Here is a 15,010-nt window from a genome sequence, read left to right as displayed (position 1 = left end):
TCCTTCAAGTTTCTTCTCATATATTCCTGGTGTAGTCTCTAGCGCAGAGTTGCAAAATATGCGATCAATGTCTTTCATTTTGGGTACTTATTTGTGGTATTTCTTATTCACTAATTGATTGATAAATATGGAATGTATGAATTGTGAGAATTTTTTATATTAATTTATTGATTGATTGATTTCTTTTACAGCAGGGCCTCAGTCTGCCAGTGGGAAAATTGGCATCCTGTAGCGAATACTGTAAATATGGGCCATTGGCTAAATAAATTGGGTTATAAAATTCTGTTTTGATTACAGTAAGTTTAGATAGATATTTCATGCTTCCACTTTCTGTATTTCCACAACGTTAACTTCTACAAGTTGCAAGAAGAGATCCTTTGCAAATCTCATAAGACCCTATTTTTAAAGTTAGCTTATAGGCCGGTGTCGCTTATTTTAACCAAATGATAGGACAGAAAGAGGAATAATAATAATAATAATAACAACAACAATAATGTCCTGAATCTGCATTTTAAGTCAATTTCAACATGGAATTCTCCCCTTATCTGGGTCAGAAAATGGATGAGTGACAAATATGAGTATCTGAGGCCAGTTTTGCTTCTTTTGGATTAGAACTTTGAATCAGTATACACTTTAGTTACTAATATTATACTGCACACAAACATTTGTACATCGGAAACGTTGAAGAGATGTGTGACTAATCAGCCCAAGAGTCTTGAAAACGCATCAAGACAACAAATTATGTTTTACAGTCGAAATGTTGTTCTCACTAGAACTGAAATCATTTAATTTCTACTTAAATGCCCGAAAAATTTACAATTAAAACTACAATAAATGTTTTATACCTAGTCCCGCACAGTGACGTTTATCTGATTCCCTGTACTCACCGAGAGCATTCTGTGTCATATGGATGCATATCAAATGAAGTGAAAAGTAATGGAATACTCGCTTTTTTATTTATCCCTATGCATCGTGGTGCCCACACCATGATGAGACGCTGTTTCAATAAACCTTTTTATATATGTTCTTTACTGTTCTTCCTTTTTCTTCTTGCTTTATCATACTGACACACGAGAGAGAGAGAGAGAGAGAGAGAGAGAGAGAGAGAGTATGCAACAAAGTTCGCATAACTTTATCAGCTATTAACATTAATTGTACTTCTGTGTAATTTTATTTTTAACGCGTTATCCTATAACGATTGCAAACAAGGGCAAAAACTCTACTGATCTTACTCGATAATTATACCATACTGAATTAATAAGTTTATCTCGTAAAAACGGATCATATATATATCCTGGGTGGCTGAGGGTGTTTTAAGATATGTGTGTGTCTTTTGTGATATATATATATATATATATATATATATATATATATATATATATATATATATATATATATATATATACGTTTGTGTGTGTACATACATACATACATATGTGTATTATTTACATATAGTCTTGGATAATTTTAATTATTGGGATATGGATTTTAGATATCAACAGATACAAAGGAAACAAACGTTTCAATACATATAATGACATTTTCTTAAATTCTACATTGTATCATATTGACCTACTACTTGCTAGGCAAGCTGACTTTTATAAAATTTGCAAACTCCTTATATATATTTAAACTTACTTTTAGTATTCAACCAGAAAATCAGTACAGTGCAGAAAGATTGAAAATATTATTTCTTTCATATATATATATATATATATATATATATATATATATATATATATATATATATATATATATATATATATATATATATATATATATGAGAGAGAGAGAGAGAGAGATGGGGGGATTCGGAATGGTTTAAACAGACTCTAAATTACACTGATAAAATGTACATCAGTCCAATGGTTAACATGATAGATTTCTATCAAGCTGGTTGCCCTATTGTACCCTTGAGCAAGACTACCCTCATTGCCTAATAAAACCAAGCAGTCTTTTGCCAGAACACCATAATGTGAACTTAGGCCATCTAAATCAAATTCCTATGTGAAATTTGCCAATATAAGCCAATACACTTTAATGCAAACTTAGCCAATCTAAACCAAATATCTTAATGGAAACTTAGCCAAACACCTTAATGTGAACTTAGCCCATCTAAACCAATGTACCATAATGTGAACTTAGCCCATCTAAACCAAGAAAAGAATAATGTGATATTGGCTCATATAAACAAAAACACCTTAATGCTATCTTAGCCAATCTAAACCAACCGACTTAATTTATTTTTATAAAGAATACAAAGTGAAAATTTAAATACTTTTCAGCATTATAAATGAAATCACAAATAGTCCATGAAAAGTTATATGACAAGTCCAAAAGGGTAGTGTTCCAAATGAATGCCAGTGGTTTTCTGAATGAAGTCCAATTTTGAATGTGCTGATGTAATAACAATCTTGACGTGTGGCGATGATGTAATTTAGAATGTCCTTGAATGAATTCATAATAGTCCCAAAATAGCGATTTTTGATATTTGGACATTAGTATTGGGGTGTATGGACATATTTGTTTTGCTTATCAAAACGTTGGAAATCGCCGACACCATGCGGTATCGGCATAGGCTGCTTACTAGCCACAGGGGGCTCGTATCATTGCTTACAATGAAACTATCAGTCGTACATATAGTATAAAATGTATGACTGTCAGTTCAATTGTGAGCAACGATGCGAGCCCCTGTGCTTACTAGCCTGCCATGCAAACTTGACCGACCTTTCATCGAGATATACCTGCATGAAATCGAGAGAAATACGATTTATTTTCTCAGAAATAATTCCGAGTATAACATCATTTGTCGTTAATGAAGCTGACTGACGAAAGAAAACGACAACCTTGATGAAATTTGACACGGAACTCGCCATTGTATTACTATTCAAATGACTGCACAAATATGGCAACCTACATGTCAGTGGCATCGGCGATCAAATAAGCTCTTGCTTCTTTACAGATTGAAACTGAAGGGATGTATTGTCGTAAGCAGAGCTCTCCCCTGTCTCTAATATATATATATATATATATATATATATATATATATATATATATATATATATATATATATATATATATATATATATATATATATATATATATATATGTGTGTGTGTGTGTGTGTGTGTGTGTGTGTGTGTGTGTGTGCGTGTGTAATATATCTTTGTAACGACGAAGAGACAACCTATATTAGTCTTAAATTTGTACATACAAATGTCTACGGCCATACCACGTTGAAAACACCGGTTCTCGTCCGATCACCGAAGTTAAGCAACGTCGGGCCCGGTTAGTACTTGGATGGGTGACCGCCTGGGAATACCGGGTGCTGTAGGCATTTTTTAAATTTTTTTTTGGTTCCATCCTCACTGTGAGGATATGCGATCATATATGGCCAATATTTCTTGTTCACAAATCTGGTGCAAATTTTTCAGTTTCCTCTACCTCCAGGATCGAAATGGGCCGCCTCGTATGCCGTCCAGATCCTCCAAATTTCTTCTGATATTCCGGATTCAGCCTATAGCGAATAATTGCAACGTATGCAATCGATGTCTTTCATTTTGGATACTTGTCTGTGGTATTTCTTATTCAATAATTGATAGATATATTTGGAATGTATTATTTTTAATTATTTTAATTTATTTACCTGTTTTTAGCAGGGCACCAGTCTATCAGTGTGAAACTTGGCATCCCTTAGCGAATACTTCGAATATGGGCCATTGACAAAATAAATTGGTGTATAAATCTCTGTTTTGATTACAGTAAGTTTGGATGGATGTTCCCTGCTTCCACTTCCTTGCACTTTCTGTGTTTCCACAACTTTAACGTTTCCGAGCTGCAAGACGATATCCGTTTCAAATCAGATTCGAGTCCGTCTTTAAAGGTAGCTCATAGGCTGATGTCGATTATTTACCTATTGAATTAGTCAGTTGATACAAGATAAATAATAATAATAATAATAATGCCCAAAAACAACAAAAATGAAAACTGAATCTTCGTTTAAATGCATTGTTATTTAAGTCCATTTGAAGGTGTAAACCTCCGGTTAAGCAACTAATGTCCGAGTCCGAAAATGCCTGAATTACAAATTTGAATAATGTATGAAGGCAGTTTATCTATATAAGTTTTAATAAGTACACTTTAATTACTAATTTTACACGGCACATAAACGTAAACGTCTGTACATCGGAAACGGTGAAGAGAGAAGCGAATATAAGTCTTAAATTTACACACACTTGTGTCTACGGCCATACCACGTTGAAAGCACCGGTTCTCGTCCGATCACCGAAGTTAAGCAACGTCGGGCCCGGTTAGTACTTGGATGGGTGACCGCCTGGGAATACCGGGTGCTGTAGACTCTAATTTTTTTTTTTTCTTTTATAACTAAAAACAGTTGAAGTTTTTCTTTCTTTCTTTTATTGTAACTAAATTTACTTTATTCAATATAAATAATAAATAGAGCAATTTCTCGACTTTCATTTTCTCTTTTTCCTTAACTTTCTTCAATAATTCGGATCCTAAAAAAATCAAGTATAGGACCTGAATATAGCAAATGTTGCTTTGCACTTCTCTGCTCTTGGTTTCGATCCTTACTACTGGAATATGCGATCATAGATGACCAGTATTTCTTATTAACAAATTCGGTTCAATTTATCCAGTTTCCTCTACTTTTACTACCACAACAAGCTGCCTCCTTTCACGTCGAAATACTTCCTTCAAGTTTCTTCTCATATATTCCTGGTGTAGTCTCTAGCGCAGAGTTGCAAAATATGCGATCAATGTCTTTCATTTTGGGTACTTATTTGTGGTATTTCTTATTCACTAATTGATTGATAAATATGGAATGTATGAATTGTGAGAATTTTTTATATTAATTTATTGATTGATTGATTTCTTTTACAGCAGGGCCTCAGTCTGCCAGTGGGAAAATTGGCATCCTGTAGCGAATACTGTAAATATGGGCCATTGGCTAAATAAATTGGGTTATAAAATTCTGTTTTGATTACAGTAAGTTTAGATAGATATTTCATGCTTCCACTTTCTGTATTTCCACAACGTTAACTTCTACAAGTTGCAAGAAGAGATCCTTTGCAAATCTCATAAGACCCTATTTTTAAAGTTAGCTTATAGGCCGGTGTCGCTTATTTTAACCAAATGATAGGACAGAAAGAGGAATAATAATAATAATAATAACAACAACAATAATGTCCTGAATCTGCATTTTAAGTCAATTTCAACATGGAATTCTCCCCTTATCTGGGTCAGAAAATGGATGAGTGACAAATATGAGTATCTGAGGCCAGTTTTGCTTCTTTTGGATTAGAACTTTGAATCAGTATACACTTTAGTTACTAATATTATACTGCACACAAACATTTGTACATCGGAAACGTTGAAGAGATGTGTGACTAATCAGCCCAAGAGTCTTGAAAACGCATCAAGACAACAAATTATGTTTTACAGTCGAAATGTTGTTCTCACTAGAACTGAAATCATTTAATTTCTACTTAAATGCCCGAAAAATTTACAATTAAAACTACAATAAATGTTTTATACCTAGTCCCGCACAGTGACGTTTATCTGATTCCCTGTACTCACCGAGAGCATTCTGTGTCATATGGATGCATATCAAATGAAGTGAAAAGTAATGGAATACTCGCTTTTTTATTTATCCCTATGCATCGTGGTGCCCACACCATGATGAGACGCTGTTTCAATAAACCTTTTTATATATGTTCTTTACTGTTCTTCCTTTTTCTTCTTGCTTTATCATACTGACACACGAGAGAGAGAGAGAGAGAGAGAGAGAGAGAGAGAGAGTATGCAACAAAGTTCGCATAACTTTATCAGCTATTAACATTAATTGTACTTCTGTGTAATTTTATTTTTAACGCGTTATCCTATAACGATTGCAAACAAGGGCAAAAACTCTACTGATCTTACTCGATTTATACCATACTGAATTAATAAGTTTATCTCGTAAAAACGGATCATATATATATCCTGGGTGGCTGAGGGTGTTTTAAGATATGTGTGTGTCTTTTGTGATATATATATATATATATATATATATATATATATATATATATATATATATATATATATATATATATATATATATATACGTTTGTGTGTGTACATACATACATACATATGTGTATTATTTACATATAGTCTTGGATAATTTTAATTATTGGGATATGGATTTTAGATATCAACAGATACAAAGGAAACAAACGTTTCAATACATATAATGACATTTTCTTAAATTCTACATTGTATCATATTGACCTACTACTTGCTAGGCAAGCTGACTTTTATAAAATTTGCAAACTCCTTATATATATTTAAACTTACTTTTAGTATTCAACCAGAAAATCAGTACAGTGCAGAAAGATTGAAAATATTATTTCTTTCATATATATATATATATATATATATATATATATATATATATATATATATATATATATATATATATATATATATATATATATATATATATATATATATATATATATATATATATATATGAGAGAGAGAGAGAGAGAGATGGGGGGATTCGGAATGGTTTAAACAGACTCTAAATTACACTGATAAAATGTACATCAGTCCAATGGTTAACATGATAGATTTCTATCAAGCTGGTTGCCCTATTGTACCCTTGAGCAAGACTACCCTCATTGCCTAATAAAACCAAGCAGTCTTTTGCCAGAACACCATAATGTGAACTTAGGCCATCTAAATCAAATTCCTATGTGAAATTTGCCAATATAAGCCAATACACTTTAATGCAAACTTAGCCAATCTAAACCAAATATCTTAATGGAAACTTAGCCAAACACCTTAATGTGAACTTAGCCCATCTAAACCAATGTACCATAATGTGAACTTAGCCCATCTAAACCAAGAAAAGAATAATGTGATATTGGCTCATATAAACAAAAACACCTTAATGCTATCTTAGCCAATCTAAACCAACCGACTTAATTTATTTTTATAAAGAATACAAAGTGAAAATTTAAATACTTTTCAGCATTATAAATGAAATCACAAATAGTCCATGAAAAGTTATATGACAAGTCCAAAAGGGTAGTGTTCCAAATGAATGCCAGTGGTTTTCTGAATGAAGTCCAATTTTGAATGTGCTGATGTAATAACAATCTTGACGTGTGGCGATGATGTAATTTAGAATGTCCTTGAATGAATTCATAATAGTCCCAAAATAGCGATTTTTGATATTTGGACATTAGTATTGGGGTGTATGGACATATTTGTTTTGCTTATCAAAACGTTGGAAATCGCCGACACCATGCGGTATCGGCATAGGCTGCTTACTAGCCACAGGGGGCTCGTATCATTGCTTACAATGAAACTATCAGTCGTACATATAGTATAAAATGTATGACTGTCAGTTCAATTGTGAGCAACGATGCGAGCCCCTGTGCTTACTAGCCTGCCATGCAAACTTGACCGACCTTTCATCGAGATATACCTGCATGAAATCGAGAGAAATACGATTTATTTTCTCAGAAATAATTCCGAGTATAACATCATTTGTCGTTAATGAAGCTGACTGACGAAAGAAAACGACAACCTTGATGAAATTTGACACGGAACTCGCCATTGTATTACTATTCAAATGACTGCACAAATATGGCAACCTACATGTCAGTGACATCGGCGATCAAATAAGCTCTTGCTTCTTTACAGATTGAAACTGAAGGGATGTATTGTCGTAAGCAGAGCTCTCCCCTGTCTCTAATATATATATATATATATATATATATATATATATATATATATATATATATATATATATATATATATATATATATATATATATATATATATATATATATATGTGTGTGTGTGTGTGTGTGTGTGTGTGTGTGCGTGTGTAATATATCTTTGTAACGACGAAGAGACAACCTATATTAGTCTTAAATTTGTACATACAAATGTCTACGGCCATACCACGTTGAAAACACCGGTTCTCGTCCGATCACCGAAGTTAAGCAACGTCGGGCCCGGTTAGTACTTGGATGGGTGACCGCCTGGGAATACCGGGTGCTGTAGGCATTTTTTAAATTTTTTTTTGGTTCCATCCTCACTGTGAGGATATGCGATCATATATGGCCAATATTTCTTGTTCACAAATCTGGTGCAAATTTTTCAGTTTCCTCTACCTCCAGGATCGAAATGGGCCGCCTCGTATGCCGTCCAGATCCTCCAAATTTCTTCTGATATTCCGGATTCAGCCTATAGCGAATAATTGCAACGTATGCAATCGATGTCTTTCATTTTGGATACTTGTCTGTGGTATTTCTTATTCAATAATTGATAGATATATTTGGAATGTATTATTTTTAATTATTTTAATTTATTTACCTGTTTTTAGCAGGGCACCAGTCTATCAGTGTGAAACTTGGCATCCCTTAGCGAATACTTCGAATATGGGCCATTGACAAAATAAATTGGTGTATAAATCTCTGTTTTGATTACAGTAAGTTTGGATGGATGTTCCCTGCTTCCACTTCCTTGCACTTTCTGTGTTTCCACAACTTTAACGTTTCCGAGCTGCAAGACGATATCCGTTTCAAATCAGATTCGAGTCCGTCTTTAAAGGTAGCTCATAGGCTGATGTCGATTATTTACCTATTGAATTAGTCAGTTGATACAAGATAAATAATAATAATAATAATAATGCCCAAAAACAACAAAAATGAACTGAATCTTCGTTTAAATGCATTGTTATTTAAGTCCATTTGAAGGTGTAAACCTCCGGTTAAGCAACTAATGTCCGAGTCCGAAAATGCCTGAATTACAAATTTGAATAATGTATGAAGGCAGTTTATCTATATAAGTTTTAATAAGTACACTTTAATTACTAATTTTACACGGCACATAAACGTAAACGTCTGTACATCGGAAACGGTGAAGAGAGAAGCGAATATAAGTCTTAAATTTACACACACTTGTGTCTACGGCCATACCACGTTGAAAGCACCGGTTCTCGTCCGATCACCGAAGTTAAGCAACGTCGGGCCCGGTTAGTACTTGGATGGGTGACCGCCTGGGAATACCGGGTGCTGTAGACTCTAATTTTTTTTTTTTCTTTTATAACTAAAAACAGTTGAAGTTTTTCTTTCTTTCTTTTATTGTAACTAAATTTACTTTATTCAATATAAATAATAAATAGAGCAATTTCTCGACTTTCATTTTCTCTTTTTCCTTAACTTTCTTCAATAATTCGGATCCTAAAAAAATCAAGTATAGGACCTGAATATAGCAAATGTTGCTTTGCACTTCTCTGCTCTTGGTTTCGATCCTTACTACTGGAATATGCGATCATAGATGACCAGTATTTCTTATTAACAAATTCGGTTCAATTTATCCAGTTTCCTCTACTTTTACTACCACAACAAGCTGCCTCCTTTCACGTCGAAATACTTCCTTCAAGTTTCTTCTCATATATTCCTGGTGTAGTCTCTAGCGCAGAGTTGCAAAATATGCGATCAATGTCTTTCATTTTGGGTACTTATTTGTGGTATTTCTTATTCACTAATTGATTGATAAATATGGAATGTATGAATTGTGAGAATTTTTTATATTAATTTATTGATTGATTGATTTCTTTTACAGCAGGGCCTCAGTCTGCCAGTGGGAAAATTGGCATCCTGTAGCGAATACTGTAAATATGGGCCATTGGCTAAATAAATTGGGTTATAAAATTCTGTTTTGATTACAGTAAGTTTAGATAGATATTTCATGCTTCCACTTTCTGTATTTCCACAACGTTAACTTCTACAAGTTGCAAGAAGAGATCCTTTGCAAATCTCATAAGACCCTATTTTTAAAGTTAGCTTATAGGCCGGTGTCGCTTATTTTAACCAAATGATAGGACAGAAAGAGGAATAATAATAATAATAATAACAACAACAATAATGTCCTGAATCTGCATTTTAAGTCAATTTCAACATGGAATTCTCCCCTTATCTGGGTCAGAAAATGGATGAGTGACAAATATGAGTATCTGAGGCCAGTTTTGCTTCTTTTGGATTAGAACTTTGAATCAGTATACACTTTAGTTACTAATATTATACTGCACACAAACATTTGTACATCGGAAACCAAGCAGTCTTTTGCCAGAACACCATAATGTGAACTTAGGCCATCTAAATCAAATTCCTATGTGAAATTTGCCAATATAAGCCAATACACTTTAATGCAAACTTAGCCAATCTAAACCAAATATCTTAATGGAAACTTAGCCAAACACCTTAATGTGAACTTAGCCCATCTAAACCAATGTACCATAATGTGAACTTAGCCCATCTAAACCAAGAAAAGAATAATGTGATATTGGCTCATATAAACAAAAACACCTTAATGCTATCTTAGCCAATCTAAACCAACCGACTTAATTTATTTTTATAAAGAATACAAAGTGAAAATTTAAATACTTTTCAGCATTATAAATGAAATCACAAATAGTCCATGAAAAGTTATATGACAAGTCCAAAAGGGTAGTGTTCCAAATGAATGCCAGTGGTTTTCTGAATGAAGTCCAATTTTGAATGTGCTGATGTAATAACAATCTTGACGTGTGGCGATGATGTAATTTAGAATGTCCTTGAATGAATTCATAATAGTCCCAAAATAGCGATTTTTGATATTTGGACATTAGTATTGGGGTGTATGGACATATTTGTTTTGCTTATCAAAACGTTGGAAATCGCCGACACCATGCGGTATCGGCATAGGCTGCTTACTAGCCACAGGGGGCTCGTATCATTGCTTACAATGAAACTATCAGTCGTACATATAGTATAAAATGTATGACTGTCAGTTCAATTGTGAGCAACGATGCGAGCCCCTGTGCTTACTAGCCTGCCATGCAAACTTGACCGACCTTTCATCGAGATATACCTGCATGAAATCGAGAGAAATACGATTTATTTTCTCAGAAATAATTCCGAGTATAACATCATTTGTCGTTAATGAAGCTGACTGACGAAAGAAAACGACAACCTTGATGAAATTTGACACGGAACTCGCCATTGTATTACTATTCAAATGACTGCACAAATATGGCAACCTACATGTCAGTGACATCGGCGATCAAATAAGCTCTTGCTTCTTTACAGATTGAAACTGAAGGGATGTATTGTCGTAAGCAGAGCTCTCCCCTGTCTCTAATATATATATATATATATATATATATATATATATATATATATATATATATATATATATATATATATATATATATATATATATATATATATATATATATATATATATATATATATATATATATATATATATATATGTGTGTGTGTGTGTGTGTGTGTGTGTGCGTGTGTAATATATCTTTGTAACGACGAAGAGACAACCTATATTAGTCTTAAATTTGTACATACAAATGTCTACGGCCATACCACGTTGAAAACACCGGTCCTCGTCCGATCACCGAAGTTAAGCAACGTCGGGCCCGGTTAGTACTTGGATGGGTGACCGCCTGGGAATACCGGGTGCTGTAGGCATTTTTTAAATTTTTTTTTGGTTCCATCCTCACTGTGAGGATATGCGATCATATATGGCCAATATTTCTTGTTCACAAATCTGGTGCAAATTTTTCAGTTTCCTCTACCTCCAGGATCGAAATGGGCCGCCTCGTATGCCGTCCAGATCCTCCAAATTTCTTCTGATATTCCGGATTCAGCCTATAGCGAATAATTGCAACGTATGCAATCGATGTCTTTCATTTTGGATACTTGTCTGTGGTATTTCTTATTCAATAATTGATAGATATATTTGGAATGTATTATTTTTAATTATTTTAATTTATTTACCTGTTTTTAGCAGGGCACCAGTCTATCAGTGTGAAACTTGGCATCCCTTAGCGAATACTTCGAATATGGGCCATTGACAAAATAAATTGGTGTATAAATCTCTGTTTTGATTACAGTAAGTTTGGATGGATGTTCCCTGCTTCCACTTCCTTGCACTTTCTGTGTTTCCACAACTTTAACGTTTCCGAGCTGCAAGACGATATCCGTTTCAAATCAGATTCGAGTCCGTCTTTAAAGGTAGCTCATAGGCTGATGTCGATTATTTACCTATTGAATTAGTCAGTTGATACAAGATAAATAATAATAATAATAATAATGCCCAAAAACAACAAAAATGAACTGAATCTTCGTTTAAATGCATTGTTATTTAAGTCCATTTGAAGGTGTAAACCTCCGGTTAAGCAACTAATGTCCGAGTCCGAAAATGCCTGAATTACAAATTTGAATAATGTATGAAGGCAGTTTATCTATATAAGTTTTAATAAGTACACTTTAATTACTAATTTTACACGGCACATAAACGTAAACGTCTGTACATCGGAAACGGTGAAGAGAGAAGCGAATATAAGTCTTAAATTTACACACACTTGTGTCTACGGCCATACCACGTTGAAAGCACCGGTTCTCGTCCGATCACCGAAGTTAAGCAACGTCGGGCCCGGTTAGTACTTGGATGGGTGACCGCCTGGGAATACCGGGTGCTGTAGACTCTAATTTTTTTTTTTTCTTTTATAACTAAAAACAGTTGAAGTTTTTCTTTCTTTCTTTTATTGTAACTAAATTTACTTTATTCAATATAAATAATAAATAGAGCAATTTCTCGACTTTCATTTTCTCTTTTTCCTTAACTTTCTTCAATAATTCGGATCCTAAAAAAATCAAGTATAGGACCTGAATATAGCAAATGTTGCTTTGCACTTCTCTGCTCTTGGTTTCGATCCTTACTACTGGAATATGCGATCATAGATGACCAGTATTTCTTATTAACAAATTCGGTTCAATTTATCCAGTTTCCTCTACTTTTACTACCACAACAAGCTGCCTCCTTTCACGTCGAAATACTTCCTTCAAGTTTCTTCTCATATATTCCTGGTGTAGTCTCTAGCGCAGAGTTGCAAAATATGCGATCAATGTCTTTCATTTTGGGTACTTATTTGTGGTATTTCTTATTCACTAATTGATTGATAAATATGGAATGTATGAATTGTGAGAATTTTTTATATTAATTTATTGATTGATTGATTTCTTTTACAGCAGGGCCTCAGTCTGCCAGTGGGAAAATTGGCATCCTGTAGCGAATACTGTAAATATGGGCCATTGGCTAAATAAATTGGGTTATAAAATTCTGTTTTGATTACAGTAAGTTTAGATAGATATTCCATGCTTCCACTTTCTGTATTTCCACAACGTTAACTTCTACAAGTTGCAAGAAGAGATCCTTTGCAAATCTCATAAGACCCTATTTTTAAAGTTAGCTTATAGGCCGGTGTCGCTTATTTTAACCAAATGATAGGACAGAAAGAGGAATAATAATAATAATAATAACAACAACAATAATGTCCTGAATCTGCATTTTAAGTCAATTTCAACATGGAATTCTCCCCTTATCTGGGTCAGAAAATGGATGAGTGACAAATATGAGTATCTGAGGCCAGTTTTGCTTCTTTTGGATTAGAACTTTGAATCAGTATACACTTTAGTTACTAATATTATACTGCACACAAACATTTGTACATCGGAAACGTTGAAGAGATGTGTGACTAATCAGCCCAAGAGTCTTGAAAACGCATCAAGACAACAAATTATGTTTTACAGTCGAAATGTTGTTCTCACTAGAATTGAAATCATTTAATTTCTACTTAAATGCCCGAAAAATTTACAATTAAAACTACAATAAATGTTTTATACCTAGTCCCGCACAGTGACGTTTATCTGATTCCCTGTACTCACCGAGAGCATTCTGTGTCATATGGATGCATATCAAATGAAGTGAAAAGTAATGGAATACTCGCTTTTTTATTTATCCCTATGCATCGTGGTGCCCACACCATGATGAGACGCTGTTTCAATAAACCTTTTTATATATGTTCTTTACTGTTCTTCCTTTTTCTTCTTGCTTTATCATACTGACACACGAGAGAGAGAGAGAGAGAGAGAGAGAGAGTATGCAACAAAGTTCGCATAACTTTATCAGCTATTAACATTAATTGTACTTCTGTGTAATTTTATTTTTAACGCGTTATCCTATAACGATTGCAAACAAGGGCAAAAACTCTACTGATCTTACTCGATAATTATACCATACTGAATTAATAAGTTTATCTCGTAAAAACGGATCATATATATATCCTGGGTGGCTGAGGGTGTTTTAAGATATGTGTGTGTCTTTTGTGATATATATATATATATATATATATATATATATATATATATATATATATATATATATATATATATATATATATACGTTTGTGTGTGTACATACATACATACGTGTATTATTTACATATAGTCTTGGATAATTTTAATTATTGGGATATGGATTTTAGATATCAACAGATACAAAGGAAACAAACGTTTCAATACATATAATGACATTTTCTTAAATTCTACATTGTATCATATTGACCTACTACTTGCTAGGCAAGCTGACTTTTATAAAATTTGCAAACTCCTTATATATATTTAAACTTACTTTTAGTATTCAACCAGAAAATCAGTACAGTGCAGAAAGATTGAAAATATTATTTCTTTCATATATATATATATATATATATATATATATATATATATATATATATATATATATATATATATATATATATATATATATATATATATGTGAGAGAGAGAGAGAGAGAGATGGGGGGATTCGGAATGGTTTAAACAGACTCTAAATTACACTGATAAAATGTACATCAGTCCAATGGTTAACATGATAGATTTCTATCAAGCTGGTTGCCCTATTGTACCCTTGAGCAAGACTACCCTCATTGCCTAACAAAACCAAGCAGTCTTTTGCCAGAACACCATAATGTGAACTTAGGCCATCTAAATCAAATTCCTATGTGAAATTTGCCAATATAAGCCAATACACTTTAATGCAAACTTAGCCAATCTAAACCAAATATCTTAATGGAAACTTAGCCAAA

The 15,010-nt window shown here is 33.3% G+C and overlaps 6 non-coding genes across 6 annotated transcripts; all 6 read left to right on the top strand.

Moving 5' to 3' along the window:
• The first annotated feature begins 3,218 nt into the window (after positions 1–3,218).
• LOC149788223 (5S ribosomal RNA) lies at positions 3,219–3,337 on the top strand. Its single transcript, XR_016424653.1, has one exon. It is a non-coding gene; the product is annotated as a 5S ribosomal RNA (ribosomal RNA).
• A 902-nt stretch (positions 3,338–4,239) lies between these two features.
• Positions 4,240–4,358, top strand: LOC149788222 (5S ribosomal RNA). The gene has a single exon (XR_016424516.1). It is a non-coding gene; the product is annotated as a 5S ribosomal RNA (ribosomal RNA).
• Positions 4,359–7,963: 3,605 nt separating this feature from the next.
• Positions 7,964–8,082, top strand: LOC149788221 (5S ribosomal RNA). The gene has a single exon (XR_016424652.1). It is a non-coding gene; the product is annotated as a 5S ribosomal RNA (ribosomal RNA).
• A 900-nt stretch (positions 8,083–8,982) lies between these two features.
• On the top strand, positions 8,983–9,101 carry LOC149788220 (5S ribosomal RNA). Its single transcript, XR_016424515.1, has one exon. It is a non-coding gene; the product is annotated as a 5S ribosomal RNA (ribosomal RNA).
• A 2,329-nt stretch (positions 9,102–11,430) lies between these two features.
• Positions 11,431–11,549, top strand: LOC149788219 (5S ribosomal RNA). Its single transcript, XR_016424788.1, has one exon. It is a non-coding gene; the product is annotated as a 5S ribosomal RNA (ribosomal RNA).
• A 900-nt stretch (positions 11,550–12,449) lies between these two features.
• On the top strand, positions 12,450–12,568 carry LOC149788218 (5S ribosomal RNA). The gene has a single exon (XR_016424514.1). It is a non-coding gene; the product is annotated as a 5S ribosomal RNA (ribosomal RNA).
• Positions 12,569–15,010: the final 2,442 nt, after the last annotated feature.

This window comes from Sinohyriopsis cumingii, chromosome 11 (genome assembly GCF_028554795.1).
Source record: "Sinohyriopsis cumingii isolate HCF-2022 chromosome 11, ASM2855479v2, whole genome shotgun sequence".
NCBI classification, from domain to species: domain Eukaryota; kingdom Metazoa; phylum Mollusca; class Bivalvia; order Unionida; family Unionidae; genus Sinohyriopsis; species Sinohyriopsis cumingii.
This window is presented reverse-complemented; position numbering and strand designations above follow the sequence as displayed.